The sequence below is a fragment of the Melospiza melodia genome, chromosome 20 (assembly GCF_035770615.1).
Source record: "Melospiza melodia melodia isolate bMelMel2 chromosome 20, bMelMel2.pri, whole genome shotgun sequence".
Classification (NCBI taxonomy): Eukaryota; Metazoa; Chordata; class Aves; order Passeriformes; family Passerellidae; genus Melospiza; species Melospiza melodia.
Genome location: NC_086213.1, coordinates 12,939,858 through 12,967,529, shown reverse-complemented (window position 1 = coordinate 12,967,529; position 27,672 = coordinate 12,939,858). Strand labels below are relative to the sequence as shown.

At 46.7% G+C, this 27,672-nt stretch overlaps 1 protein-coding gene across 11 annotated transcripts in view; it reads left to right on the top strand.

Annotated features, from left to right (window-relative positions):
- The first annotated feature begins 1,984 nt into the window (after positions 1 to 1,984).
- Positions 1,985 to 27,672, top strand: part of PITPNM2 (phosphatidylinositol transfer protein membrane associated 2) — a 123,694-nt gene continuing 98,006 nt past the window's right edge. For 5 of the 11 annotated variants that reach the window (XM_063173132.1, XM_063173133.1, XM_063173131.1 and 2 more), the window contains exons 1-3: positions 3,787 to 3,961; positions 6,791 to 6,971; positions 16,479 to 16,578. The gene's annotated coding sequence lies outside the window, so the exon portion shown is untranslated. Of the gene's footprint in view, positions 2,074 to 3,786; positions 3,962 to 6,790; positions 6,972 to 16,478; positions 16,579 to 27,672 lie in introns of those variants that run through there. The other 6 variants (XM_063173136.1, XM_063173135.1, XM_063173134.1 and 3 more) reach the window with 4 other exon arrangements.

The window sequence follows — 27,672 nt, the reverse complement described above, 5'->3', positions numbered from 1 at the left end:
TGGTGATTTTTACTTAGAAGGGGTGGAAGGGTGGAAAAAATAATCTTTTCTTCCCTGTATAACTCTATTCAGCTGCAGTTTTCCCACTATTCTGTTATTAACAGGTACAATTTTAAAGCATTCTTCAGAAATATCAGTCAGCCAGCAGGATTTTTCCAAGGAATCCATCACAGGAACAATTCATGAGTCCAGTAATGGTCTTGTTTTCTTTCATCAGTGCTACAGCAAAACCAAAGAATTTTCCTGACAGACATGAGAGGCAAGTAGGTAAATCAGCTCAGCTCTTTGACTGCCTCTCCTTGTAACCTCCCTTCATCTCCACTCCATTCTCTCCAGCACTATTCATATTCATGGACTCTTTTTTATTACATCCAGAAAACTGAATTGTGAGTCAGAATTTATTTTTTAATCAAAAGTCCTCCTCCATCTGTTGGAGCTCTTTATGCTATTTCTGTTCTATTATAACACTGAAGGGAGGGGAAAAAGTGTTGCTTTGAGTAAACTTCTAGGCCAACCTTCTGAGATATCTGTGTGACCTGTGCAGTGTGGTGCCTTTGGCCTGATTCATCCGAGGGGCAGAGGCTCTGCAGTTCCAGATTAAATCAGTGGGAGGCCTGAATGCTCAGTGCTCCTGAAAATCACAGCAGAAGCACCAAAAACTGGGACACGGGGAGCTTCACTGCCTGCCGGCCCTGCCCTTTGCTGGACATTGTCCTTTTGTTTTTAATCCCCTTTCAACTTCCTCTTAACACCAGAAAATTGCCTTGTTCTCTCTTTGAGAACGCATAAGGATTTCCAGATAACCAGAGAGGCTTTTGCTTCCTCTGTGGAGGACTTTAGTCATCTTCCTCTCGTGTTCTCACCTGACACCTCCCAGCTATGTTGGTGTTTATCGCCTTTCCAGATCTACAAGGTCCTGCCTGGAGCCCCAGGCTCTGCTCTGCCTCAGTCTGCCCTCGCAAGACACTCCCAAGCATGCTTTTCTCTATGGTAATAAACATTTCAACTCCTACAGCTCTGAGATTTGAACTTTGGAAAATAAAATTTGTTTGTTCGCATCTCTAGAAAGCAAATTTAAAAAGTAGTAGCTTTGATAGGTTTAGGCTGTAATGTGAACTACAACTCAGTCCGGCAAAGCAGGGAGCAGTTACAAAGAAAGTGCGAGTACTTTGCAGAGAGGGAAAAAGGGCTGGCATGATGCATCCTGAATGAAAAACAACCGCAGGAAATTAACAAAGGTTTAAAAGGCCACGGTAAATTTCATCGCAGGGTCTTGTCCCGAGGTTTCTGCATGAAACGATCGCTGAACTTTTTGAGATTTTTATTTTTCCCTACTGAGCTTTACAGCGAGTAAAGTTCGAGGAGTCGCCAGCGCTGCTCTGAGGGCAGCTGAGGGCAGAGCGCGGGCTCGGTGAGCGCCGCTACCCTCGCTGAGGGCACCGCTACCGGCAGCGAGCGGGGGAACGGAGGAAAGCGGTACCAGCGCGGGGATCCCCACACCGTCCGCTCGCTCTTTCCCGACTCTTTCCCCGTTCTTTCTCCGCTCTTTCTTCGCTCTTTCCCGACTCTTTCCCCGCTCCTCCCGCGCCTTCCCCGCACGCCGGGGCGGTCCCGCTGCCCCGTGCTCCTCACCGCGACCGCCAGGCGGCGCCCTCACCCCGCCAGCTCGCCTGAGGGAGCGCGGAGCGGCGCGGGGAAGGAAGTGGCGGCTCCCGGTGCTGCCGGTGCGCGGGGCTCGGCTCGCTCGGCGGGCGGATAAATCCGCGCGGCCGCCGTGCTACGGCAGGGCAAGGGCAGTGCCGGTGCGGGGCTCTTCGCCTTCCCCGCTCCCTCCTCCCCCGCAGCTGCGGCGGCCCGCCCGCCTCGCCTTCCCCCGCCTCCGCCGTCCCCGCGCCGCGGCAGCGCCGGCGGGCGAGGAGCTGCCCGCGCCCGGCCCGCCCGCGCCGGGGATTATGCCAGCGGCGCGCGGGCATGCCGGCAGGCAGCGACCCGTAGGCAACGGCAGCCGCCGAGCCGCGGCGGCATCGGCAGCAGCAGCAGCGGGAGCCACGGCCGCCGCGCCGGGAGCAGCCGGTGCGTGGCGGGGGGCGCTGAGGGCGGGCGGGGGGCGAAGGGGCGAGCACCGACACCTGGCGGCCCCCGGGATGGCCCGGCCGTGCCTCGGCGGGGGCGGGAACCGCGGCGGGCCTGAGGGGAGTTGAGCGGGGGTGGCCGGGCCCGCGGGGCGGCTGCGGCTCCGTGGAGGGGCCGGTGCTGCGCGGGGGCCCCTCCCGGGACCGCGGAACGGCCCCCGCGGGCCGCGGCGGGTACCGGCCGGCACCTGGAGGCTGCCGCGGCCTCAGCGGGGCCGGGCTGTCCGTCCTCCCCCGGGATACGGCGGTAAAAGTTTCCCGATGGAGCAGCCGGTGACCGGGAGGGCCCCGCGGCCATGGCAGCGCCCGGCACCGCACGGCAGGGACGCGGGGTCCGGCGTGTGGCACGGCCGGTGCCGGGCTCTCCCTGCGCTGGCGGGCTGCGGGCGGCAGGCACCGCTCCGTGCCCGCGGGGACAGCCGGGGACGAGCGGACGGACGGAGCACCCTCCCTTGCCGCGTCGCGGCACCCGGACCGTTCGGGGCGGTCACGGCTCGGGGCCGGAGCCAGCCCCCGGGAGAGCTCCGTCCTGGCCCCCTTCCTCCGGTACCGCATCTCCGAGCCTTGAATTTCACCGAATTCGGCTCTGGCAGAGGCCCCCGGTGGAGGTTTTTTTGCCGTGCGGTGGCCTCGGACGGGGCCTGGCCGTGGGGAGGAGGTGAGGGGCTGCCCCGGGGTGCCGCCCGTCCCTGAGGGAGAAGAGGGCGAGACCCTCACAGAACAAATGCCGGGGACCGATCAGAGCTGAGGGACAGCCCCGGGAGCGTTCGGGGCTCCAGACCTCCCTGTGTCAGGGCACTGCTGGGTGGTGACTGGAGCTGGCCGTGCTCCTCAGGCGGTGCTTTTCCTTGCGGGAGTGGGAGGAAGCGATTCTTCCCTTTGGAAAGAGCAGAATGCCCGTTCCTCAGCGGGATGATGGGCTGCGAGAGGGGATTCGTTTTGCTGGGCCCGGCAGTCCTTTCTCCCGGCCTCCCCACCCCTTGACAGAAGGGATCCTGGTGTTCCCCAGCCCTGTGCTCCATCCTGGAGCGTACTGCTGCTCCACGGCTACAGCGTGAACAGCTCCAGCTTTTTGCCCAGCTGTGGGAGGATCAAATCCCTTCCTTCACGTCCTCCCCAGCCTCTCCTGCTCTGCTGAAGAAGCAGAAGCACAGAGTGCGCTGAGGTGCTCAGCCTGGAGCTGGGAGCATCATTCACGGAGCCCCTCAGAGGAGCGCCCTGCTCAGTCAGCTGCACAAGTCAGTCCTGTCACATTTCACTTTTAAATGCCACGACTGAGGTGAAGTTTATTTAAACTGTGTGTTTAAGGAATAAAAAAGTTTCTTTATGTGTTGGTACCTGCTGTAAAGTGAGAGCTTCCATCTTCTCTGTGCTCTGTGCGTCTGGAAGCTGCTAAGTGGAAATTTGATGTCAGGAAGCGTTTTTGAAGCCATAATCTGTGAGTGCTCAGCTCTGAACAGGAAAGTGACAATGGATCCGTCTTTGTGGACATCGGGACTTGAATAGGCGGATGTTTGAGTGCATGTGAGAGTATCGGCTGTAGGACTCCTTATCCCCCGGTGGCACCGATTCCTGTTCCGTGCCCACATCTTTTTGCTCGTGCTGTATTTTTATCGCCTGGTTTATTTTTGTCGTGACTGCGTTGTGCTCCGGGTAACACAAGCCGCCTGACTGCCTTTCAGAGTTGAGCACTGGCTTCTGGGCGAGGGGTTTTCCCCCCACCCACGGCCGAACAGGGGACTGCTGTTTGTAGGGCAGCCCTTTCCCTCTTTTCCTGCGGCAGAGCCGGTGCCTCCGCTGGATCTCTGAGTGCCTGGGTGTTGTGGCAGGTAACCAGCTCCTTGTGATTGGAGCGGCTCCTCGGGATATGCAGCATAAAGGATGGCCAGGCATGAAAGCACTGCTGCGGACTTGTCCTGGCTTGTTGTTTGTCTCGGGATTTCTGCTTTGTGGTCCTTGCAGTGTGTTCTGGTTGTGGCAGAATCTCTGCGAGGGGAGGAAAGGAGCAGCTGGGGCTGGGAGCGCAGCTTGTGCTGCTTCTGATGGAGCAGACTTCTGCTAGGCTGCTGGGCTTCATTAATCATATTTAAGTTTCTGTCACTAACTTTTAATTAAAAGCATAGTTGATACCACTTTAATGAACGTACAGATGTTAGCCATCTTCATGCATAAAAATGCTTTTTAATTCCCTTACTATTCCCTTTATGGCCCTTAGATGCTTTTGCTGCCATCTAAACCGTGTACAGTAGCAGCTGTTTATCTTCTTAATAAAACTTTTTCTTGCATCTGTGTTTGGGAAACAGTAATGGTTTGAGTAAACAATTCCCTGGTATCCTTTAACAATATTTTTTTAAGAACTTGGCAGAAAGGGTCAGAAGTGCTGCCTAAATAGTGAACTCCAAGGCTCTTGCTGACTATAGCCCTGAGCCTGGTGTAAGGCACCTGAAATTTTTGGCTATTTTCAGGCTTATGTGAGCTGATGAGGAAAATAAGAAGCCCTCAGTGTATGACTTTTGATTCTGATGAGCTTCACGAGGATCTTTTCCCCAAATGACAACTTCTTATTAAAATATCTTTTCTATTTTGGGTTTGCTGCTGATGGTGTGTGTCAATGCTTTGTCGCTTGTTGTGCATCTAACAGCCTGAGCATTTATTGTGATTTACCATCTGGCACGTGGGAGTTTTATCTAACTTCTCATTTTACTTGACAGCAAGCAGTTTGGAAAGACCTTGTCCTGGGTTTTTTTTTCCCCCTAATAGAAATTCTCAAAACTTAAAATTGACAATGGGGCTAAAAGGTTTTGAATTTAAATAATTACTCTCTTTCTATTCACAAATTGTTACTGCTTCTGTGAGATGGCCAAAGAGAGAAGCAGCACATCCTTCAAGTGAGGTAATTTAAAGAAGGTTCCTCCAATTAGTCCTAAGGAGCATTTATCTCCCCTCTGCATTCAAATAAAACTCTTGTCATTCAGTTGCTGTCTTGGCAGCCCGAGTGGAAGGCTTTGGAAAATGGCAAGTGAAAGCTGATGCTCGCTCCTGAGCACAGTTTGACTCATGCCTGTCATGCATATTCACCATAATGTCCTGTTCCAGGACAAGCAGGATCCCTCGAGAAACATTTCTTCTTTTAAGGTGTTTTTCTTTTAGGCTTCCTCTTATTAGAGGCTCAAATAAGAGGAGAGGCTAGAAACAGGCATGGATGTGTTGCTTTGCTTTATTTTTATTTTCTTAGAAGGAAAAATTATCCCATGGTTTTCTTAACAGCCAATTTCTCTAAATGGTGAAGATGCCTTCTCATTTAATTTTAAAACTGGCTGACGTAGAATGTGATGCAATTAATATTTCTGTTTATCTCCCCAAATTGGTAAAATATGCCTAAATTTAATTTTGAGCCCAAAAGCGTCTTATAAACAAAAATGTTCTGTAGTTTTTCAGTGTGAATGGAGATGGAATAATTAATGGGAGAGGGAGGAGAGAATAAATAAAACACTTTTTATTTATAACTTGATTTCCTGGGTGTTGGAGGAAATCCAAGTGCCACAAGATTGTACTGGGGCAGAGTCTGTCTGAGCTCACCCACGAACTGAGAGGGAATGTGGCTTCTCTAATTGTGGTGTCCATGCCAAGAGTCCTAGGAAAATTTAAATGAACAAAGTAATGGATGATATTTGGATGTTCTTAATGTAAGAAGAAAACAATCTAGCCTGGGGCTGGCCCAGATCCTGTCACTACAGGGAGTTCTAATCAGCACCATGCCAAGTCAATAGACACAGCTCCCAAAGTCAGGCTTGTGCATTTTCCAGAGGAAAGAGGGTTTGCTGGTGTGACTGGATGGTGGTTTCAATTTTTCCTTTTGATCGAACTAATATTTCTTGGTTGCTCACAGCAAAATGCTTCAGTAGATCCCCCTGGAGAAGTTAGAAAGCAGTTGGAAAAAGGTTTCTTTGATTTTGAAGGAGGGAGGGGGAGGTGCAGGGACCTCCTGAGGGATGGCAGGATCTGGAGCCAGAGCTGCTTCCCCTTCCTGCAGCTCTTCCTGAGCGTGGGACACAGGGCCGGGCTGCACAGGGGAGAAGGAAGGAGAGGTGGCTCAGGCAAGTGGAGTTTTTGGGCAAACCCGAGTGCAGGGAAGAAATCCAGCTGGCACAGGGCTAAAACCTGCCCTGGGGAGCTTGGCCACAGCTGAGGAGGTGCTGGCTGTGCAGGGAGAGGCCGTCCAGGAGGGAAAGCAGCACCTGCCTGCCCTGGGCTGGCTGTGCCAGGGGGGCTGAGGGGGATGAGCGGGACCCTGGGCTGCAGTGGCTGGGGCAGTGCAGGGTGGGGGCCTGGCAGTCCCGGGGCATTGTCCCAGGGCATTGTCGTGGCCTCATTGTCCCAAGGGCATTGTCCTTGTCCCAAGGGCATTGTCCCGGCAGCCTCGGACCTGGCACCGGGCAGGGACACACATGCCAGCGCCCTGAGTGTGCCCAGGGTGCCACCAAGGGCAGGGACAAGCACACACCTGGCTGAGGAAGGAGTGCTGATAGGAGCAGGGGCACCCGTGGCAGTCTCCATCTCCCAGCAGCAGCACAGGCTGATTTTGGCTTCTCCTGACCCAGGTAGTGCCTGAGAACTCCAAAATAGATTTTTTTTTTTTTTTTTCTGGCTCTAAACAGCCTCCAGAAAATCTTGCTCAGACAGATTTGAAGACCTACAACATCCAGAAGTCTGCACCCCTGTGGACCTCAAGCTGTTTTCCTGCAGAAATAACACAAGGCTGAGCAGTGAGTACCTTGGATAGCGAGGGCTCTGCACAGCTTTTACAGTCCTGGCTTTGCCTGTGGACAGCTGAGCTTGGTGAGTGCTGAGGTGTGGGCACAAACCTTAAAATCTCCTTGGCAGGAAATCAGGTGGGATGAGGTGAATTGGAGGGAGTCCCTTGGTGTGATGAGGAAAAGTGATTTGCCCTTCATGGCTTTCTTTAAACAGCTCAGTCTCCAGTAGGAGAACCAGATGCTGGCATTTCTACTGAGGGATTTTCCAGCAGTTTCTGTGGTCTCATCATGGTGGGGGGAAGAAACCGAGATCTAGAAAATCCAATAGTGGAACAGAGGTGGTTTGCTGTGAGCTGGGAAGGCACGGCTGGTGAGGACTTGGGGAGGAAAATAGTGAATGAAATGCTGAAAGATTTGTAATTCACCATTGGACAGGGATTCCTGTAGTGGACAGGGAAGCTGACTCTGATTTGTTTGGATTGCTGGCACTTACATAACGATCAGGGAGCTTCAGGATACTAATTCAGGCTTAACCCTCAGAGCAGTGACCTGGGAAGGCATTTTAATGGCACGATAACCAATTTGGAGGGTGGGAGTGTGTAATCACATCAGCACTGAGGTATCTGGGCACTGAGGGCGAGGCCTCCTTATCTCTGGCTCCAAAGAAGTTTGGTATTTGCATGACTTAACTCTGGATGTGTAGAGGGGCCTTAATTCCATTATGTGCTTTAGAAGGTTATGGGAGGATTTCAGGTTTTTCTGGTTCACCAGTTTACCTTCAGCTGTGTTTTGAGCAGGTATTCATAAGGAGTTGGGTTTGGATCATTTTGTGTCTCTTTTCAGATGGTTTGGGTTGGAGTCAGAGTTATCCATAGCAAAACCTGGAGGGCTGTGGGCATTTCTGGAGAGGCAAAAAAAAAATAATGGGCTGCCATCAGTTACTACCTGTTTGAAAGAAACAGAAAAACAATTTCACATATGCATTTGTGTATAAACATGGTGTAATTATGTTTTGTACACATCAGAGGACAATTCACTGGGAATAATTTCACTTGTAATTTGTTTCAAGATCAATACCATAACTTAAATAACCTTCTAAAGGTACAAACATGGTAGAATCACTTTCTCTATGTGGGTGGCTTACCTATTTTAATGCTGCCTTTTTTTTTTTTTTTAAAGAAGGAAATAGAGATTTTATATTTATCATATGAGATGAAATTGAAATCTAAATATTTACATCTTTTCACTGGATCTGGGGTTGAGCACCAGCTGTAGGCGTTGCCAAGCTGTTTAAGTTGTCTCCTCCACAGAGCAGGTTGATTTCTCCAGGGTGGTGGAGAGATGGAGCCTCGTGTTTCTGGCTCTTGTTTTCTGTCCCGTGTCTGCATCTGGAAATCCTTCCCTCTGTGGGCTCTGTGACCTGGCCCCACGTTCAGAGGGTGTTCCAGCCTAAACGTGCTGAAGCTGGATACATGTTGTCTCCACCGGAATGCAGAGCAAACTGCAAGCTGTGAAACTGGAGGGGGAGTCTGGGCCAGGAGGATGTAAATAACTCAAGATATTTGGTGGAAAAGAGCAGGAGGGGGAGGAAGGCCTCTTGCTTGGTTTTTCTCTGCCATCCCGTCTCCTCAGTGACATCCTCTGTGCTCTTCACAAGCAAAGGTGGAGAATCACTTCTGTCTTAAAGAAGGGTAAACCAGGAGCAGACACAGGAAATGTTGCAGGCACATTTCAGCAGAAGAGACACTAAAATTCCTGAGATTTCTGTCTCTGGTTTTATTTTGCTTTCCTTGTTTCCCTGTTAATTTCTTGAGCAGGCTTGACATGGGGTTTTTAGGCTTCTGATCCACCAAAGTGAACTGATGGAGAACACACAGCCTGTTTGGTTCTCCCTCTCTTGTTTTTAAGGATCATTTATCCAGACTCACGGGACTCTTTGTTTGTCTAACCTGTCTCTGGCTTGTAAAACATTGTTCCTTGTGTTACCTTCAACAAACAGTAAACATCTTCCATCAGATATCCTCAAAAATGTGTTTAGCCTGGGCACAACTGTTTCTGTTGAGACTAGAACAATTTCAATGCTCTCTTTTGCTTATATTTAATACCTATAAATAAGTTTTTCAGAAGGGCACCTTCATCTAGCACACTGTCACTGTGAGGAAAAAAAGCATATTTGGACAAGCCTGCTTGAAGGATTAAACTTTTTTGTTCAGCTTCTGTGTGTTGCCCATTTATCCTTTTGTTTAGAGCAGGGAGAGATGGTTTGCCTTGCCTTGGGTATCTTTAGGTCAGATCTTCTGCCTCATGTCTGCCAAACACCTGGGCAGAGAGGATGGAGAGGAAAGACCTTTCTGTCCTCCTGCCTGCTCCCTTGTACAGGTGCCCCAGCAGCAAAAGGAGTTTGACATAAAGGGGAGATTTATTTCACTGTCTAATGGAGCATCTGTATTATCAAAGGCAGATATGTCAGAGCACTTTCCCCCTCCCTGCTCTGTCTTTTGTTGTCTGAATGTCATTTTGCTGATAGAACTTGTGTTGTATTCCTTGTTATCAAACTAGAACTGGAAAAAAAAAGAGGTGATGCTTTGTCTTAGATGTTGTTACCAAAATCATCAGCTAAACCAGGCAGAGTGAGGATTGTAATTCCTGGTTTAAAGACTGAGTATAATTTGGCTTTCAGACCTCCCATTTTTCCTAAATCAAGTTTATGGTAGCAGCAGCCATGAGTGTCAGCTTCTGATTATAAACAGATTTGGAGCCACTAAAAACCTCCTTGAAATCAGTTTGACAACTGTTTGAGAACCTCCTTTTTAATATTCTCAGCAAGTTCCCTGCTGAGGTCTCTTGCAGCAGCCTTGTAGATCTTGTAGATCTTAGTCTTCCCTGCATATTTTATTTTAACTTGCTCTAAGCTTCCTAGGAGAATGCACATGGATAAGCTTTTCCAAGCTTTTTAAAAATTCATTTTTACATGGAAACCTGGGCTCAGCAAGATGGGAGTTGAGTAGAAACTGGTTGTGCTGTGCTGGGGAGTGCAGCACCTTAGTGCTCAGAGCACCTTGCAGGGAGATGCTTTTTGCTTTTGTTTGGTTTTCTTGAGGCTAAATCCCAATTTCTCCCCGCAGTTTCTGACTCCAGGTGGGGCTCAGGACCTGCAGGGGGGTGGAGGGGCAGCAAATGCATCACCAGGCTGGTGCTGGTTTTTATTCCTGCAGCCCCTGCTCTGAGCCACCAGGCTCAGAAAACCTGAGCAGCTCCTGAGGGAGCATCACCCCAGGCCTTGCTGCGTGCCCAGGGCTCTGCTCTGCAGGATCAAGGGAAATTCCATCTGGAGGTGGCAAAAACAACCCTGGCAGCCTTTCTTTGTTCGAGGCTGGCAGCGGGAGCGGAGCCGGGGACAGATTTCCATTTGACTCATCTGTTGTTGAGATGGTGACACCCTTGAGTCACATTAAAAACGAGACCTTGTAGCTGAATTGGCACATCATGGAGCAGGTGTTTGCTGGGGTTTTGGGGGTTTGTCCTTGTTCAGAAAATTATTTTTGTGTTCGCCGAGATGGGATGAAATTGATTAATGGTGTTGCTGATGTTCTGGGTTAAAAATAACAGGAAAACCTGATTCAGGTGGAGTGCTGGAAGTTAACTGTCAAGATAACCTGCTTGAAATAGTTGTAAAGGCCTAAAAAATAAACTAAAATAATAAAAAAGATGAATGCCCAGTAGCCAGATGGTTGGAAGAGAACACCCCACGATCAATGAGGCAATATGTAAATATTTTCGATCATTACCACAGTACTGCTGTGTTGACATTGAAATTCAGAGTGTTATTCTGTGGGACTCCTCATTGATCAGCAGATGAGCTCTGATAAAACAGAGGATGAAAGCACAATACTGAGCGTTATTATGGATTGTGGATTTCATTGACAAGGACAGGCTTCCATCAAGGGCCAGGAATGGATTTCAGACGCTCTTTAAGCACGTTGCTGAGCCACTGTGTTCCTTCCTGGCTGTCAGCTACCAATTAAATGGTGTTTTATTTCTTGAGCTGCTTTATTTAAGGTGAAATACTGCATAATTGACTAATTTTTCTGTGCTAATTGCTACAGTTATATGGGAAGGGGCAAGGTGGAAGCTGACATAGAGTTCTCTGCTTGAAATATACCTGGCTAGAAATGACTGGAAAATAATATTAATCAAACAGCTGAATTAAAGTAATTTTTTTTCATAAAAGATTCTCCTGAAAGCTGGTTGTAGAGACCCTGTCTGGCTGAGTCACTTAGAAACCTTCACGGGGTGATAGCATTCTCATGAATAAAGCATGAGGTGCCTTTGGCATACACAGGTGCTGAACCCACCCAGAGGCGGCTTCTTTTTTTCCTCCCTTCTTAAAAAAAAAATAAAAATATCCCATCAGTTTTACTGCTCTCAGAGGGGAGTCTGAAGCTTGACACTAAATGGACTCTTTTGAAAGCTGCTTTTTAGGATCTGCCCACCCCACAGGAATCCCAGCAGGGGCTGCTGGTGGTGGTTCCTGGGGTCCAGCCTGGAGGCAGGAGCGAGGTTTGGGAAGGAGCAGGTTGCCACCTTTGTGTGATATTAAATGTGACTCTTCCTGTTTTACATAGACTGGTGTGAGGTTCCTGAAAATCTTATAATGGTGCATATACAATGTAGGGTTTGAGTTTTTTGAGATATTTTTTTCTTGCAGTTGATCAGAGCAATGGGTTGTAACATTTCCCATTTCATATAAGGGAATAAAGACTTTTAGGAAAGGCCTAATGACTTCTAAGGAGGGAGGGAGAGGGCTCTTGGCAAATGAAAAGCTCATTATAGCTACAGCAGGGTCCAGAGCCCAGGCAGCTTCTGGAAGCTTTTTGCTGTTTGTTTTCCCTCCCTTTCCCTTGGGTCTGGCTGCTTACAGTGCAGCCAGGACCTTGTGCTCCTTCGGGAATGTAACCCCGGGGCACTTGGAGGGCCCAGATGCTACAAACATCAGAGAGGGAAAAATGGTCTCGGTGCCTTTCCAAGCTGCTTGTATTTTCCACTTAACGGCTGCCTTTCTCTTGCATGTTGATTAATTTCCTGGCACTTCCTGGAGCCTGTTCCTCCCATCAGAGTTCTTAGGATTTTGAATTTATTTCCCTGTGGTTTGTTGATTTTTAGTTGCTCACTTGTATCCCTTTAGTGCTTTAGGGTGGCCGGTAGGAGAACAGAAACCACCTTTCCTGAGGATAAAGGGCTCTGGAGACTCTCTGTGGTCTGAAACTGATGCTCCCAAACCATGGGCATGTGGTGTTTGACCACAGCTGACACTCGCTAGGGCTTAGAATTTATTCATGCAGATTGGGCAAGAGCAGGAGGCTGAGCTAGCCCAGCATGAGGAGCAGTTGTGTTGGTTCATTTCTGCCTGCAAGACGGTGCTCCCAGTGCCTCTGACTCTGCAGAAGCTTTTTTGGTGCCTGTGCTTGGCCGGGCTCTGCTCCTCGAGGCAGGTGAGTTGTGGTGTGGGGCTGTCACCAGGTGTGTTTGTCCAGGTAATGGTGAGGAGGGAGCTCTGCCTGTCCCACAGTATAAAGGGATTTAGTGGTGGCAGCGATGGTGCCTCGTGGAAGGACTGGAAAGTGAAGTGCAGCACATCAGTTCAGCAGAAAGCATCTTATAATTAATTAATTAATCGTCCTCCATGGAAAGGTAAATGCCAGTTCTGTTAGTGCAGCGTGGTGTTTTCAACATTGGTGCTAAAAACGAGCAGTGTGGCACCTCTGCCTCTCTGCAAGAGATATTTACATGTGAATCTGTCTATTAATAGCTGTGCTCGGTTTTCCTGTGCCTCGGGTGCTGCTGAGCTGTTGTGCTGCCCCAGAGCCAGAGGTGGTCTTTGATTCGGTTCTGGGCTGCTCCAGTGCCCAGATGCTTCCCTGAAAGCCTTTCGAGGAAGGGAGGGAGTTTGTAATGTTCCTTTTTGCAAATCACCCGAAATAAAAATGTTGTTGCCGCCTTTTGGGAGCTCTTGCATTAACTCACATTTCTGTGCTTTTGTTGCGTTGCTTTTTCCTGGTGGTTTGGACAAATGTGCCCCTTGTTTAACAATGCTGAATCCTCCCACACTTCAGAAGTTTAATTTTAAAGCAGAAGCAGTTTTAACTGTGTAATTGATTTCCATTTAGCACAGCATGGTTCTGAAATGCAGACAGGGTTAATGATTATAGAAGAGGATGAAAACCTGACAATTTTTAAATTTTGCCTTGGTAATCTGTTCTCACACCTAAAAATAAGTAAATTAAGAATAGCATCAGCGAGGCCTCTGCGAACTGCAGTGGCTTTAAAAAGTGATGACTTGGGAATCCAGTCAAGGTGAATTGTTTATGATTATTCCAGAAAACAAGTTTCATAGATGTCATAATGTCCTAGGCTGCATTAATTATCTATTACTTTTAGTGTTTGCTGCAGAGAAAATGCCAGTGTTTCTGTTTTCCCATAGGCAATACTTTCAGTTTCTCTTGTACAGAAATGTTTTTGCTTTTAATCACTTTTGATTGCAGTACCATTAACAAGGGTGCAGAGAAATCAGTTTTTCTGTTTGGTACAGACTTACTGTCACGGAAAAGAACAACTTTTGTCATCCTTCCCTAATGTACAATAGAGGGAAAAAAACCCAGCCTCAGAGCAAAAATGAGTAATGGAGGTAGGAAGATTCATTTTTCTTACCTAGAGGAGGCTTTGTGGCTGCCCCTCCGGGTTTGCAGGTTTGAGTTTGGTCTCACCCAAACTCTGAAACCCTTTCAAGCTCTGTGTCCAAGCCCTGCTAATTCTGAGAACTGTTCCCGGCTCAGCAAAGGCAGACAGAGAGAGCAGGGCCCTGCTCTGACTCAATTTTTTACAATTTATTTACCAAAGTGTGGGTTGTAGTGGATGGTTCTTCTGGGAGGATGGTGCCTGGCATATCCAGCTCCTAGAGAGACTTGTCTTGCTTGTGGGAAATGGGGAAGGAATGGATATGGACAAATCCCAATGTGCTTGAGGGATGAATTATTGTGTAACCTGTAAAAATTCAGATATATTCTGTATATTCTTGAGGAATTAATTAGTGTATAATTGGTAAGGCTCAATCAGACTAGATGTGTATTGAGTTAAAAACTACACAGCTATAATGAATCCTTTTAAAAGAGAAAGGTAGTGTGAGGATTCTTGTTTACTTGCAAATCATAATGGTAGAATGGCTAAAAGGACTAATGAAATACTTGCTTTCATAAAAAGGCATTTAAAATTCAAAGGCAAAGCAAGATTAAAATGTTGTATTTAAATATATTTCCATCATAGGGATTTGAATGGTTGCTTTAGAGAGAAAGTCCTTTGAGCTTTGCATCGTCATATTGTATATAACAATAGGGGAAGAAACACTTTACATTTGCTTTTTGAAAAGAACTTTTACTTAAAGCATTCATTAAGAATTTAGTGTGTTAATTCTGCCCCAAAGTGCACACCAAATACTGGCACAGTTATCAAATCATCAAATATTTTTTCTTCAGTTATAAAGAAGATGTAATTTTAAAAGTAGTGGTGATTTTCAGTGTTTATTTTGTTGAAAGCCTGAAGAATTAATTAATTTATCTTCTGATCTTGACTGTATTAATGTTGGCAGCAAGATCAATAGTCAATGAAAGAAAAGAAAACTTAACATTCAGTTTCAGATAAATTCTGATCAGATCCTAAACCACAGGGCCACAGACTGGACCTGTGGTTCCCAGTTATTACAGATCAAATCTAAAAGATGCATCGTGGTTTTGAGATAGGTGAAGCAACTTGATGCCCAACACTTTCTATTATTATTATTATTATTATTATTATTATTATTATTATTATTATTATTATTATTATTATTATTATTATTGCCACCCAGCCTGGGAAAGCAGAAGTGCCATTTGGGCTCACTGTGCCTCAGCTGTGAATCAGCAAATGACGTTAATAAGCATTTGTGGACTAAATATATTTTTAAGCTGTCTGGCTGCTTGCTCCTGGTGAGATTTCTGAGATTAATGGTCCTGAAACGTTACTCACATTTGCTCTTCCTCCAGGATGAATCTGACCTGTGCAAGCACTATTATATTTTTTAAATTGCTGTGCAAGAAGTTACAAGAGTGAAGATCAGTTACTGGGTTTTTTTTTAAGCTGTTGGCAAGACATAAATTTATGTTAACTGCAGCTAAAGGTATTGATGTTTTTTCCAAACATTTCAGTTTCTGTAGGGAAGGAAACAGAGTGTATTGATGTTTTATTTATTTTTTTGTGTAACACTTTGGTAGCAGGTGCTGGTGTTGAGGCTTGGATCCAAGTCCCAGTCAAGGAAATGTGCTTTATTTGTGTGGTTGTGGACCCAGACTTTGCATGTTCTGGTGCAAACACAGCCCCTGCTGCTGGGAGAGAGAACAGGGAAGGACAACTGTGCCCTTTGTGACCTGAAGGGAAAGGGATAACGGGAGTTCAGTGAGACAGAGGCAGTTTCAATGTGAGCATGTGGGAACAACAACGTTCCCTGCTCCATCCCCCTGGTAGTGCTGGGAGAGCCCTGGCTCTGCTCTGGCTGCTGCTTGGAGGACAGAGAAACAAAACATTAAAGAAGACCTAAAGGAGCCTGGATATACCTGGGGAGATCATCAGTAGACAGGGGAGTGGAGAGCACATGTGTGTGCCCTAAAGTGCAACCCAGCTCCTTAAAAGCAGCATTAAAACCATATTTTAAAAAACCCAGCATTAAAACCAGTTTGCAGTGGTTGGAGGTGATGATGAGACTGCCCAAATGAATCTCTAGAAAGGCAGAGGGGCTGCCTGGAATGTTGAGCAGAGCAGTAACTTGCTCTGCAAGCAGCGTTACAGGTTCCTTGTGCCCTCAGCCCTCCTGACAAAAATCAGCCTTGGGGAGAGCAGGTGCCTGGAATAGGAGTGGAAATGGGGTGCCTGGGCTTTCCCCCCTGGGTTTGCCCTCCTGGGTGCTGCTGCTTCACCAGCCCTGCCCTTGTGCCCTGTGGGAGCTGCTGGCTCCTTGCTCCTCCAGTTGCGGAAGGATTTGTGGGGTTACAGGGGCAGCTCCAGCTCTGCTCCCACCCTCAGACATGGGAGCCTGCCCAGGCTGTGGGGGCTCCCTGAAGGATCTGTGATGTGCTGGCTTTGCCTGTGGTGTCTCCTCTGTGGCAGTCACAGAGCTCCAAGCTCAGAAGGGAGAAGCTTTGAGGAGAAGTGTTGTACAGAGGGAGCACGTGAGAGTGGTCAGTGCAACGTGTGTGTTTTTTCTTCTCTCTTTTTTTTCCCTTCTTAATTTCCATGAGTTAGAGATGACGATGACTCATGGTTTGGAACACACTTGAAATCCCTGAGGTGCTCATTGCCGCCTACTATCACGTATTGAATTTCTGACATACCGGAGGGATGTCTGCAGAGAAACTCTGATGTGCAATTATAAAATGTTGTAGCTGTATGTTGTTTGCATAGGAGCCATTAGCATGGTGTAACTGGAAAAATAATGCAGCTTTATTCTTGCTCTTGATTTCCCATGGGCATGGCAGTTCAGCAACTGTGTTCTGTCTTTTTCTAGGATGTTGACACATGTGGACCAACAGTGACATCCTTTTTCAGCAATGCTGTTTGTGCTCCCTCCTGCATTCAGAAGCATCTAGAAAGATTTTTTACAGAAGGTAGGTTCTGACATTTCAGCTGGATGGCTGTTCTTTTTCTTCTGGGTTATAAAAAGAAAAAAACATTTAGATGTTACTAGGGAGAATTGTAATTTATGTGAGGGATACTAACTTGCTGTTGGTGAGAGGAGATCAACCTTACCTTGGGTTCCACTTGAATAAATGCTTGGGAAAAATGTGGTGAAATGGAGGCTGGAGAATGGCTGCAGGAGCTCTTTGAGAAGGGCTTGGCAGTCACAGGACATGCTTGGCTTAAATTGCATAGATGTGTGCATTGGTAATAAACTTCTTTTGAAAGGAAGCTCACACTCCTTGCCTTTTTCTGTTTAGTCAGCATCCTTTCCTGCTTAGAATATTTCAAATAAATAAATTAAAAGGGAAAATGGCAGCACAGGAGGTGCAATTAATATAATTTTTAATTTAAATCTTAGGTGTGTTTTTTTCCTCAAAGAAAAAAAAATCTTAACCTTGTTGATTTTATTTGTATTGAAATAAAAAGTAGTATAGCCTCATTTACTGCCATCAAATTGTAGTTTCTACCTTTGTTTGTCCTCTGAGCTTTGGATTTGTTTTGCATTGCCAATAGGATTGAGATGCAGAACTCCCCAATAAACAGTGTGGAAGGGGAAGCAGTTACCTGTGGTGGCTTTAACAAGGAAAAGTGAAGAAGAGATTGTTTTTTATGAATGTGTCTATGTGTGTACCTGCTACTCCCTTACGCTGTCACCTTTGCAGTGCTGCTTGGGGGTTCACTGTGTGTGTCCAGCTCCATCCACATCTCTTGTGTGAATTCTAGAAATGTATCTCACATGTGAGCTCTCACCACAAAATTAGTGGCTGGAGTGTTTTGCTTGACAGGGTGTCAGCCTTTAGCCTGACTGCGCAATTCTGCTTCATCCTATTTTCCTCCAGTAGTACATTGCTCAGCACTTATGTGGTTTTTTCCTTTATCAGAAATGGTCTTTTTGACTTCACCAAATGTTTCTTTGGAGTGATACTAAAACTTAACAATAGTCAGGTTTTGCTTCAAGAGCAACGAATTGCTGAGAAGAAGAGAAGGAATAAATGAGTTTGGATCTGAGACTGTTCACTTACCAGACTGAAATACGCTTTCAGTCTCTCTGGGTTTATACCTCAGGGTCACAGCAGTTACACTGAGATTGCAGTGACACCAGCTCTGTATAAACATGCAATATCTTTATCAGAAATTGTGGTAAACTCTGGGTGATTTGAATACCTTAATTGTCTCCTGTCAGGAAATTGGCTCCCAGTGAATTCATTGCCATTCTCCAGGTTGATTTCCTTCCTGAAGCCTCTCTTTGGGATTAGCAGAGCCCAGTGCTGGGCTGGGTAGGCTGCTCCAGTGCTGTCTTGTCCCTCTGTGGAATACCTGATTTCCTCAGGAGAGAGCCCAGCAGCTCCTGCCTGCCCACTGCAGCTCCAAGGGAGCTGTGGCCAGGTCTCTCTGGGATCAAAAGCTTGAACAGAGGAGTTTATGCTCAGAGAGGCATTAATTGCCATGTGAGTTTGTGCTGCTGTGCTGAGGGGGAACATCTGTATCCCGAGAGCTTTGCCTCCTGTTTTAGGTCACACACTCCCCCACAGGCTCTTGCAGAGGGAGAGTTTTTCTCTGAATTAACCAGAACAGCAGAGAAGAAATGCAATCCTTGGCAGAGCTTAGGGTTTGCTTTGCCCCAGGGCTGAGGCTCCATTCATTTTGCTTTCCTGGAGGATTTTACAGGGCTGATGAGATGCCCATGTGGTCATTAATTCTCTGGGTAGGTGAGGGGAAATTGCCTCCAGAATGGTGTTCACAGGAAAATGAATCCCTGCTCCTGCGTCACCAGAGAGGAGCAACGTCTGTGAGCTGGCAGGTAGGGAATGTAAGGAGAGAAATGGGTTTTAAACCTTGTCAGGGAATGCAGTGCTCATGGAGACAAAGAGCTGAACCACCCTGTCCAGGAAAATGCTGGAGGCATTGGGTAATTTCCCCCTGTGTTCTGCCAGCATTGTCGTGCAGCCCTTTGTTTCTCCAAACCTGAAGGCTTTCAATCCAAACTGCTGGACAGAAGGAAAATTTTGGGAGAATGCTCCTCTGCAAGTCATCCTTGGGAGTGTTTTGCATAGAACTATTTCAAAATCTAGGGAAGTGTCCTGAGTCCCTGCTGTGGGCAGAGCCCGGGGGAGGCTGTGCAGCCCTGAGCTGTGTGTGCCGGTGATGCTGGGAGCTGTGGGGCCTGGCAGGCAGCCAGGGGGATGCAGTGTCATAGAGGATGGGGAGGGACCTGCTGCTCTGTCCCTCAGCATCCTCACTTCCAGCTCTCCTGGGCACTCTGCTGCCTTTTTGTGCTTCCCCTGCTCCTGCAGCAGCCTGGATGGGATGAGTGTGTTCTGTCTGGAGGAAGAGGCAGAGGCTGACACTGGGCAGGAGGATAAGAAAAGGGGGAAGGAAGGTAGATGAGGTTGAATCCAAGGGTGCCTGAGAAGATGTGAGGCAGGCTGGGGACAGGGGATTTGTGCCCTGGGGAAGTGATGTCCCCTCTGAGCAATTTCTGACCCACTGAAGGAATGTGTTGTGTCCTGCCAAAAGGAAGCACAGCCTTGGTTTGCAGTTGCCTCCTTCTGCTGTCCTTCCAGCACTCCCTGCCTTGCCTGCAGCACCTGTCCCTGTCCCTGTGTCATGCTGGGCTGTGATTTTCCACCCCTGGCTGTGTGATGTGACCAGCTTTTTTCCATCCAGAGCCTTATGTCCTTTTATGTGGACACAAATTGGGCCTGAACCTTACTTTTTCTGCACCTTGTACTTACCAGGGGACTCAGTGTGGGACCCATGACAGGAGAATTGAACCCCTTGATAGGGGTGAGTTTGTGGAAACCAACTAAATGCAGAGAAATCTGTCTTCATGTTGGATCCTTCATCAACTGAAATGAAAAACTCTCTGTGAAGAGTTAGATCAAGGGGAGCTGGGTGATGGCTGCTTTTGTACTGGCAGGGAGAGGAGCCCTGTTTGGCAGCAGAATGGAGCAGCACAATTGTGACATTTGCCTGTCTCAGTGTGTAAAGGTTGACTTGTTACTGTGCCAGGCAGGGAGAAGGGGGAGCTGCTGAGAGGCGAGGAAAGGAGAATGGGATCTTGTGAAGGTGGGAGAGAGTTACAGGTAAACCCATTTAGACCTGCCAGGACACAGATGTTTGGAAAGGTACAGAAGGATCCCTTTTCAAAAAGAAGGGATCTACAGAGCCTCCTGTACAATCTGGCACTATGGAATTCCTCATGGAAACAGGAGTGAGTTTTTCTTTTGGTGGTTTCCCTCCTTTTACAATAGAAACACAAGACACAAGGAACTGTTTGGACATCTTTAACTGAGAGGAAAGGGCTGTGATGCTGCTGTGGTTCTAACCACAAACTAACTGACAGTTTCCTGCTGCAAGTAACTTTCTATAGATCTAAACCTCCTTCATTTGTGTTTGTTTTTCTGTGCTGTTTAAATATCTGAGGGAGATTCTGTTGCTGCTAGGCTTCTATTTTTTGACAAAGTCTTTGTAAACTTTTGGAGGATGGTGGCATGAAGAGAGGTCATTACAGCACTGATACAAACTCAGGTGGAGTCCAGAAAGTTTCTGTGTTTTACAACCTGGTTTAATGTAGAAGTGAAGAAGTAACACCACTGAATCAGACTGGTTTTGCAGTTACATTTGCATGTACAAAGCTCTGTTTATTTCTGAGGAGAAAAGATGTCATCGTGTGAACCTGCCTGTGTGGCTGAGATGCTTCATGTGATATTTCCATGGCATCATTACTGGCTTCTAATTCTCCTGCCTCCTTCCCACCCTTCTCCCCTGTGATGTGTTAAATATCACAGCTGCAGAAATGAGGGCACGTTTTTTCCCTGCTGTTCCCATTCCAGCTGGAAAACTTGGACAGAACCTTCCCTTGTGGTTTGTGATACTGTAAATAAAGGCTTGGGAGGTCACACGTTCTCCATCTCAAGTTATTTTGATTCCAGAGCTGGAATGAGAGAGGAGGAGGGAGGAGAGGAATAAAAATAAAAACAAAAACAAAACCTCAAACTCTTGTAGCTTATTGTGGGAAAAAGAGCTCATTAATGCAAAGGGGAAGCAATTGGAACAAAGGCCTTTGCAGAGAGGACTTAGTCTTTGACTGAAGCTGCAACTTGGATAATTAAGGTCAAAGATTTCAAAGGAATCTTCTATAAAGCTTTGAAATAAAAGCTACCTACAAAGCAGAGGCCTTGAACGCCAGCTCCTGTGATCTGGGGCTGTTGCTGGGCACTTGCTCTCTGCCTTAAAAGGTGCATCAGCCTGGCTCTATAGGCATGTGGGTGAGTAATTTTACCTGTGTCCCTCTGAAAATGGTTACTCATACTCTGAAATGTCAGTGAAGTGGGCTTTGAGTGTGGAGTGCAGAAGTTGTGGTTTGGGTCTTGCTGGCTGCGGTCGGCTGAGCTGGAGTTGTGTTTGCAGCCTGGGCAGTACCCGTGGACTGGGCTGTGGGGGTGGGAAACCTGTTTGCACATTTTATCAACAGCAGTGGTGCAGTTCAGCCTTCTGAAACCCCACAGAAGCATGGCTGGTACTGCTGCTGTTCACAGCTGGAGTCCCACATCTGCAGGTTTGGGCTCCTCAGCTGTGTCCCTTCTCATGTTGGGGTTTGAGGCTGTTGGTACTCACAGAAAACACTCTTTAGGCTTAACCTTATCATGTTTTTCTCTTTTGGTATTTGTGTAATCATGTTTTGGACTGAGTAAGAAATGAGCTCAGGGCAAGGTCCACTGGGCTTTACTACTTGGTGGTGATATGCGGGGTGTGATAGGTGTTGGTTCAGAGAGGAGACATCAACACTTACTGGCAACTGTGGCGTTCACTTTAGTGGAGTACTGAAGAGACCTTTTTCCTGGTAATGATTTTTCTGTTGGCTTTTTTATCAAAACAGGATACAAAATGTGAATATAATTTGTCACTGTAGAACTCACATTGTACCTTGACACTACAGAAGTATTTCTTTTTCCATAAACTGTTATATTTATAATATACAGCAGGAACAAAAGAGGAACATTCCACATCTAGATGTTAATCTCTGCACCGGGTAGTCTTTTGATTCAATAACTTTTCTTCCTTGATCTTCTTTCCCCGTTTTTTTTTTCTTTAATAGGCATAGGACATATGGACATAAAAAATAATGGCCCAATTTCACCCCTGCTGTAGCTCATTGACGTCATTAAAGCTACAGCAGGGATGACTTGGCCCAGATTCTTTAAAAATAAGACCTGATGAACAACCTCTCCTGGAAAAGCTCTGTGGAGAAGGTTGTCCTGAGCACAGCACAGAGCAGATGTGCTGCAACTCACCCTGACATTGGATACCATTCCCCTTGATGCTGTTCCAGTGAGATGCTGGGCCCTTCCTGGAGGGGACAGGAGGCTGCAGATGTGGTCCAGATGTGCTTTTACCATGTCATGGTAGTGTGGTGGAAAGGGGCAATAAATAAAGTGAGAGAAGGGCACTTAAGCAGAGGCAGGTCCAGGTGGAAACCTCCCTTGCTTGGAAGCTGTCTGTGCCAAGGACTGGGCTTGGCACATGGTGAGGCAGAAGATGGAAATGTAGAGTTATCTGTGAAAAACTGTTGCCCTAAGCAGGTTTTTAGGAAGATGATTTAAGTGTGGTTTGCATTTTTGTACTTTTTCTTCGCATCCTCTGCAACGTCTGGGTATTGCCACACAAGGATCAGCCATCTGAGTGTGGCAGTTCCTGGCATAAAGGAGCACTGCAAGGTTCAGTATCTCAGGGTAGGTCTAAGGTGCAGCTGCTTTTTCAGGGCATATTTCCCTCCTTAGAACTGGGCATAGAAATAGAAATTCTAGGTAATGTAGATCAAAAAAGGCAATGGATCATGGTGAAGAGTCTGAATTAAGCAGAAGAACGTGCTTTCAGATCTGAACACACTGGAAACGTGCTGTCAGATCTGAACACACTTGAGAACCTTTCACATTTTCACCTTTCACAGAAAGGTGAAAATGTGAAAGGTTCTCAAGAGCTGTTGACTGCTTTCTGTTTACTAAAACAGTGGCGGCAGTTCATAGATGGTGACTCTGAAAATCTTCACACTAACGTACAAAGGGAGTGTTTTACTCCCTGTTATTTATAACTGCGGGGAGAAACACCCTTCAGAGAGCAGTCAGAGCCCCAAAGCTGCATCTGAGGTGGGTGAATGCTTGATCACTTTTTGTACAGCCAGTATTCATTGCCCAGGGTATCTTTAATTTAACTGAATCCTTGGTGGTTATAACTGTGCCTGGCCAAGCCAGGTTCTCTTGCAGTGAGTCCAAGAAATCAGATAGGTCTTTTTCTGATGCCAGACTCTTCTGGTCCATTGAGTATAACTGCAAGAACACATAGTTCCCAAGGAGGAAAATGCTTACTGTGTTTTTGGTGACAGCTGAAGCTAACTTGGGGGAGGGCAAGATGGAGCAAATGGCACTTGTCTGCTTATGAGAGCATGTTCGTTTTGAGGGAGTTTGAGTTGGAAAGTTTTTTGCAGTGAAAAGCCAGAATAGTGTCAAAGTGACATTGACTAGTATAAATAGTGAAGGGAGAATTAAATCTTTAGAATATATTCAGTCCTTTGATTAGTCATCCAAAACTCTGCTGGTAAGACAGTGAAAGAAATCTGGGCTTAACCTGATAAATGTTCTTCTAATGGTGGAACAAGTCAGAAAACCCAAGAATTTAATTCATGATATCCAGAGAGGTCCTGCAGCAGCTGGCAGCAGACTGCTAAGGAAGAGTATTAATCCTAGAGGAAAGAGGGGGAAAAGGTAACTGAAAACTCTGCAGCCTTAAGGACTTTTGGAAGTGAAAGATATTTGTTGAAATGCAGATAAAGGTGATTAGCTTATTTTATTGCATAGAATACACCCTTGTCTGATTAACTCTCTTGCTTTGAAATTCTCTTTCCTTGTATTGTCTTCATCCATTTCAGTCTCCCCTGTGTCATTGTGGGTGGGCCTGTTTAGGATCTAACCCTGCTTTTACTGAGGTTAAAAGCAAAATTTGATGGGTGTGAAAAGAGCCTGCCCTGGGACTTGAAGTGAACTCCCAACATTTCTCTCTAACCAGACTGATGAGCAGCATGGATTGAATATTTATGCCAGTTCCAATAAAACCTTGATGAATGCAGAGAAGGGTTGAAGAGAGGATTCTACCTGAGTAAAAGAATGTATGAAAATTTTAAATTGCGTATCTTTGTGACTGACCTATAGCAGTTAATTTTCCAGAGCCAAGACTACATTGTCATCAGTTTTAGCAGAGTAGAGAAATGATTAATTTCTGTGGTATACAGAGATCTTTCTTAATAATCAGAAGCATGTCATCTGGTTGAAAATACAATTTTTCAGGAAGGAGGGGAGCTGTGAATGGACAGCAGCTCGTTGTTATGGATGCAGTCAGAGCAGAGGCATCCCTGTGAACCAATTCCAGCTCCCTCTCTGTGGCACTCAGGCCGTGCTGGGGAGGGATGAGCTACAGCCAAGCCTGGTTCCTCTGGAGCTCAGCACCTGGATGTCACGCTGATACACACACTCCCCAGGCTGCAGGGGGTTATCAGGGAGATAACCTGGCTGAACCCCAGCACTTGTGATGGAATCTCAGCCTCACAGCCTCCAGTGGAAACTCCAGGGAGTTCCAGTTCCTACTGAGCCAGCGTGTTGTGTGTGTTAATCCTGTGCAGGGGCTGTGAGGGAGAGGAGGATTCACCAGCCCATGCACTGACAGACCCATGTCCTGTTTTGTTTGTGAAGAGTTAAGAGTTGAAATCAAGGTGCAGATCAGGAGTGCTCTGAGTACCTAAAGAAAATCCTTTGCCTGTGGTTCCTGCATCATCCCAGCAGTTTATTAGAAAAATAGAAAGAAAAAGAGGGGGAGGCAAATACCATCTGTATTTATTCAGATTAAAAAGGAGAGTGGGGATGGAGCTGTAGGGTGAAGGGGAACTGTTCAGTGCTGAAGCAGAGCTTTCAATTTATTTGATGGGAAATTTTAATCTATTCTGGATGATTTAACTGTTAAGCCCTCACTTCAGCTCATCACCTGATAAGTGCTTTGGTTCCACTTGGTACACTCAAGTCCTGTAGAGGCCCATGAGGTTCAGATCTATTCCTAAGAGCTCACAGAGTGTAGGAAAGAGTGAGGTAAAGGAAACTTTTTAAAAACAGTGTTTATAAAAGAACAAAGAAAATAACCTTGAAATTAATTTGAGCTATCCCCTTGATCAATGGCTCTACATTGTCCACTAATTCTTTTGTATATATAGCTAGAATACAACCTACCAATAAAAGTTCTCTTCATTTCTTACTATTTTGAGGTTTATTTTGATGGATTATGTTTCTAGGTAACAGTTGAAGGTTATTTCTGGGAAATGCTGCCAGAATGTTTATTAACATGTGACTAGACCCAGGTAGAGTCCCTTGAGAAAATCTGGCTCTTCTGTGCACTCTCAGCAAGGGGCAGTGACTGTGCTGAAGGGTGAGAGTCCTCCCGTTCCCTGCCCACGCTGGGCCTGGAAATAACTCTGTCAATAGTGGAAATGTCACAGCAGGAATGACTCGCTGGATGTGCCCAATTCCGCTTATCTAAATGAGCTGTGATCCTGGATTTAATGTGCTGTTTCATAGTTAAGATAAGAGTCACATGAATTAGATTATTGTTGGGGAAAAAAAATAGAGGGGTTCTGATATAAATACTTCTGTGGGGAGTTTGGAGAGCATTAGCAAGTCTTTTTACTTTTATGAACAGCAGTGGTCAAAGCAGTTTCCTGCAAGAGATGCTTTCCACGTGATAGGAACTCTAGTCATTAAAAAAGCATGAATTGGATTAACAAGTGTAGGGTTATTTTAATTTGCCTTTGAGTCTTCAGATGTCAGTGCAAGCTTTAATCAGCAGTTGTGCCAGTGAGGAGCCACCTCATGAAATGGAAAGGGAGGATGTGAGCAGAGATGCTCCTGGCTGAGTGGTTCAGGGGCTCCCCTGTGCCCTGAAGGGTCCTGCCCAGCAGCTTCTCAGTTCTCCAGGATGGCATGAGCCCTCATGACCCTTTAGTGGCCTTGTCAGCAGCAGCCAAAGGTGTCCCTGTGGTTTGTGGAGCTGAGGACAGGTTCAGCAGAGGGGCAGCTGTGTGGGCAGTGGGTGGGTACCCAAGAGCACTCCTGCCTCAGGTGAGACTCCGGGGTAAAAACATGTGGCACAGGTAGTACCAGTCTGTGACATTGGCAGCTGGCTGTCTCCTGGGCACTTGTCTGATGCCTTTCTTTCAGGTAGACTTCAAAATACTATTTCTTCCTTCTGGGAGCTTCCTCTGCATGTGAAACAAACTCCTGGAGCCCTTTGTCTTTGGTTTCACATCACCCTTATGGCCCGTGGTGCCCATTGCTTTGAGCACCCATCTGTGTTCCCTGGGGTTCAGTGGGAGATACAGCAATGACAAATGTTAACAGCTCAAATTCTTCTTTCTGTGTGTGCTTAATAAGCAAAACATCATCTGTGTTGTTTCAGAGGCAGTGATGAGCAGTTCTCTCCTTCCCTGTGTTCTCAGGGCACGGGTGCTCAGCTTTGGCCCAGTACCAGGGATTTTGTCATGAGGCAGAAGCAGGAGGGCACAGAGGGTGTCCCTTCTCAAGGCCATGGTGGGGACAGCAGTGCTGAGCTCCTGATAACCCTGAGGGGAGGGACTGTCCCAGCACTGTGACTTTGCTGGGGCATTCTTAATGCTCATGTCTGAGTGGATGGCTCTGTTCTGCAGGCCATGATCAGGAAAAAGGCAAATTCCCTGGACAGGGTGGCAGGAAGTGCAGGAGGTGAGGCAGCAGGAAGCAGTTCTGTGATCCTGAGCTTCTGTTGGTAGAAAAGTTGTGCTTGTTCTTATTTCTGCTCTGGCTCTGTGCTCTTGGCAAAGTTTGTGTTTAATTTTGTGAGATATTCAGGGCAGTACCTGCCATCTCTCTAGACAGCTGTACTCACTCCTCTTGTTATCACCATGGCTGTTCACTGGTGATAAAGGAGAAGCAGAAGAGGAACCAGGATCCTGATACTTGGGAACAGGGCAACACTTCCATTTGAATTGTCTCTTGTAGCAGAGAGTCCAGGCACTGTGGGGATCTGCTTCCTTGAAGACCTGAAATACACTTTTATTGACTACTCAAACTTTGAAATCATGATGGGACAAAGTAGCAAAACCATTGAAAAGCTTCTTTCCCCACATCTTAGTGCTGTCTTCATGGCTGCCTCTTATGAATCGAAACACCCCCTGTGCCATTCCCTTTCTTTTTAATATAAGCTTGTCTCTACTGCAAGTAAATACATTAATTTAATATCCCAGTTGCCTGAAATCAAGTGGCTCCAGTGTTGCCAAACTCGTGTTGCTGGTAGCTCAGGGGGATATTCTGCCCAGCTGTGCTGTGACCATCTGCCATTGGCTTTCCTTTTGCACAAGGATCTGGTCACTCACACCACCAACCTTTCATAATCCTCCCTGCCATGCTGATTTAAGGGAAAGTGTCAATTCTCCATCTCCTTCCACCCAAGCCATCACACACACCCTGACTGTTCCACTTACCACTTTCCTGGCCTGTGGAATCTGCCTCTTTTCCTTATCATTGCCTGGAATCAAAGTGCAGCTTGGGGGAGTGCAGGGTGCCTGCTGCTTCTGCTGAGCTGTTCCCTGGGCTATTCCAGTCACCCCTGAGCTCTGGGCTGCTGCTCCCTGATGTCAAAGCAGAGGAGCAACTCTGCCCAGGGGCTCAACTGCATCAAGCTTTCGGAGATTAAGCTGATTGCACATCTCTCATAAATCAATCTTTCTGTACTAATAAATAAATGCCTGCAATAGTTGCATTATTACAGTTCATGGAAGCTTTCAGAAAGAAAAATTTCCTGAATAAGCCATTTCTGCAGTCTCAGCTGGCTTTTAAAGACTGGTGTCATTAATTGAATTTTGGCTTTTCCTCTGGAATGGGGACTGTGCTTTTTGCTCGAGCATATGGTTGATGTACGTGAAAGAGAATAGGAGATACAGTCTTTAG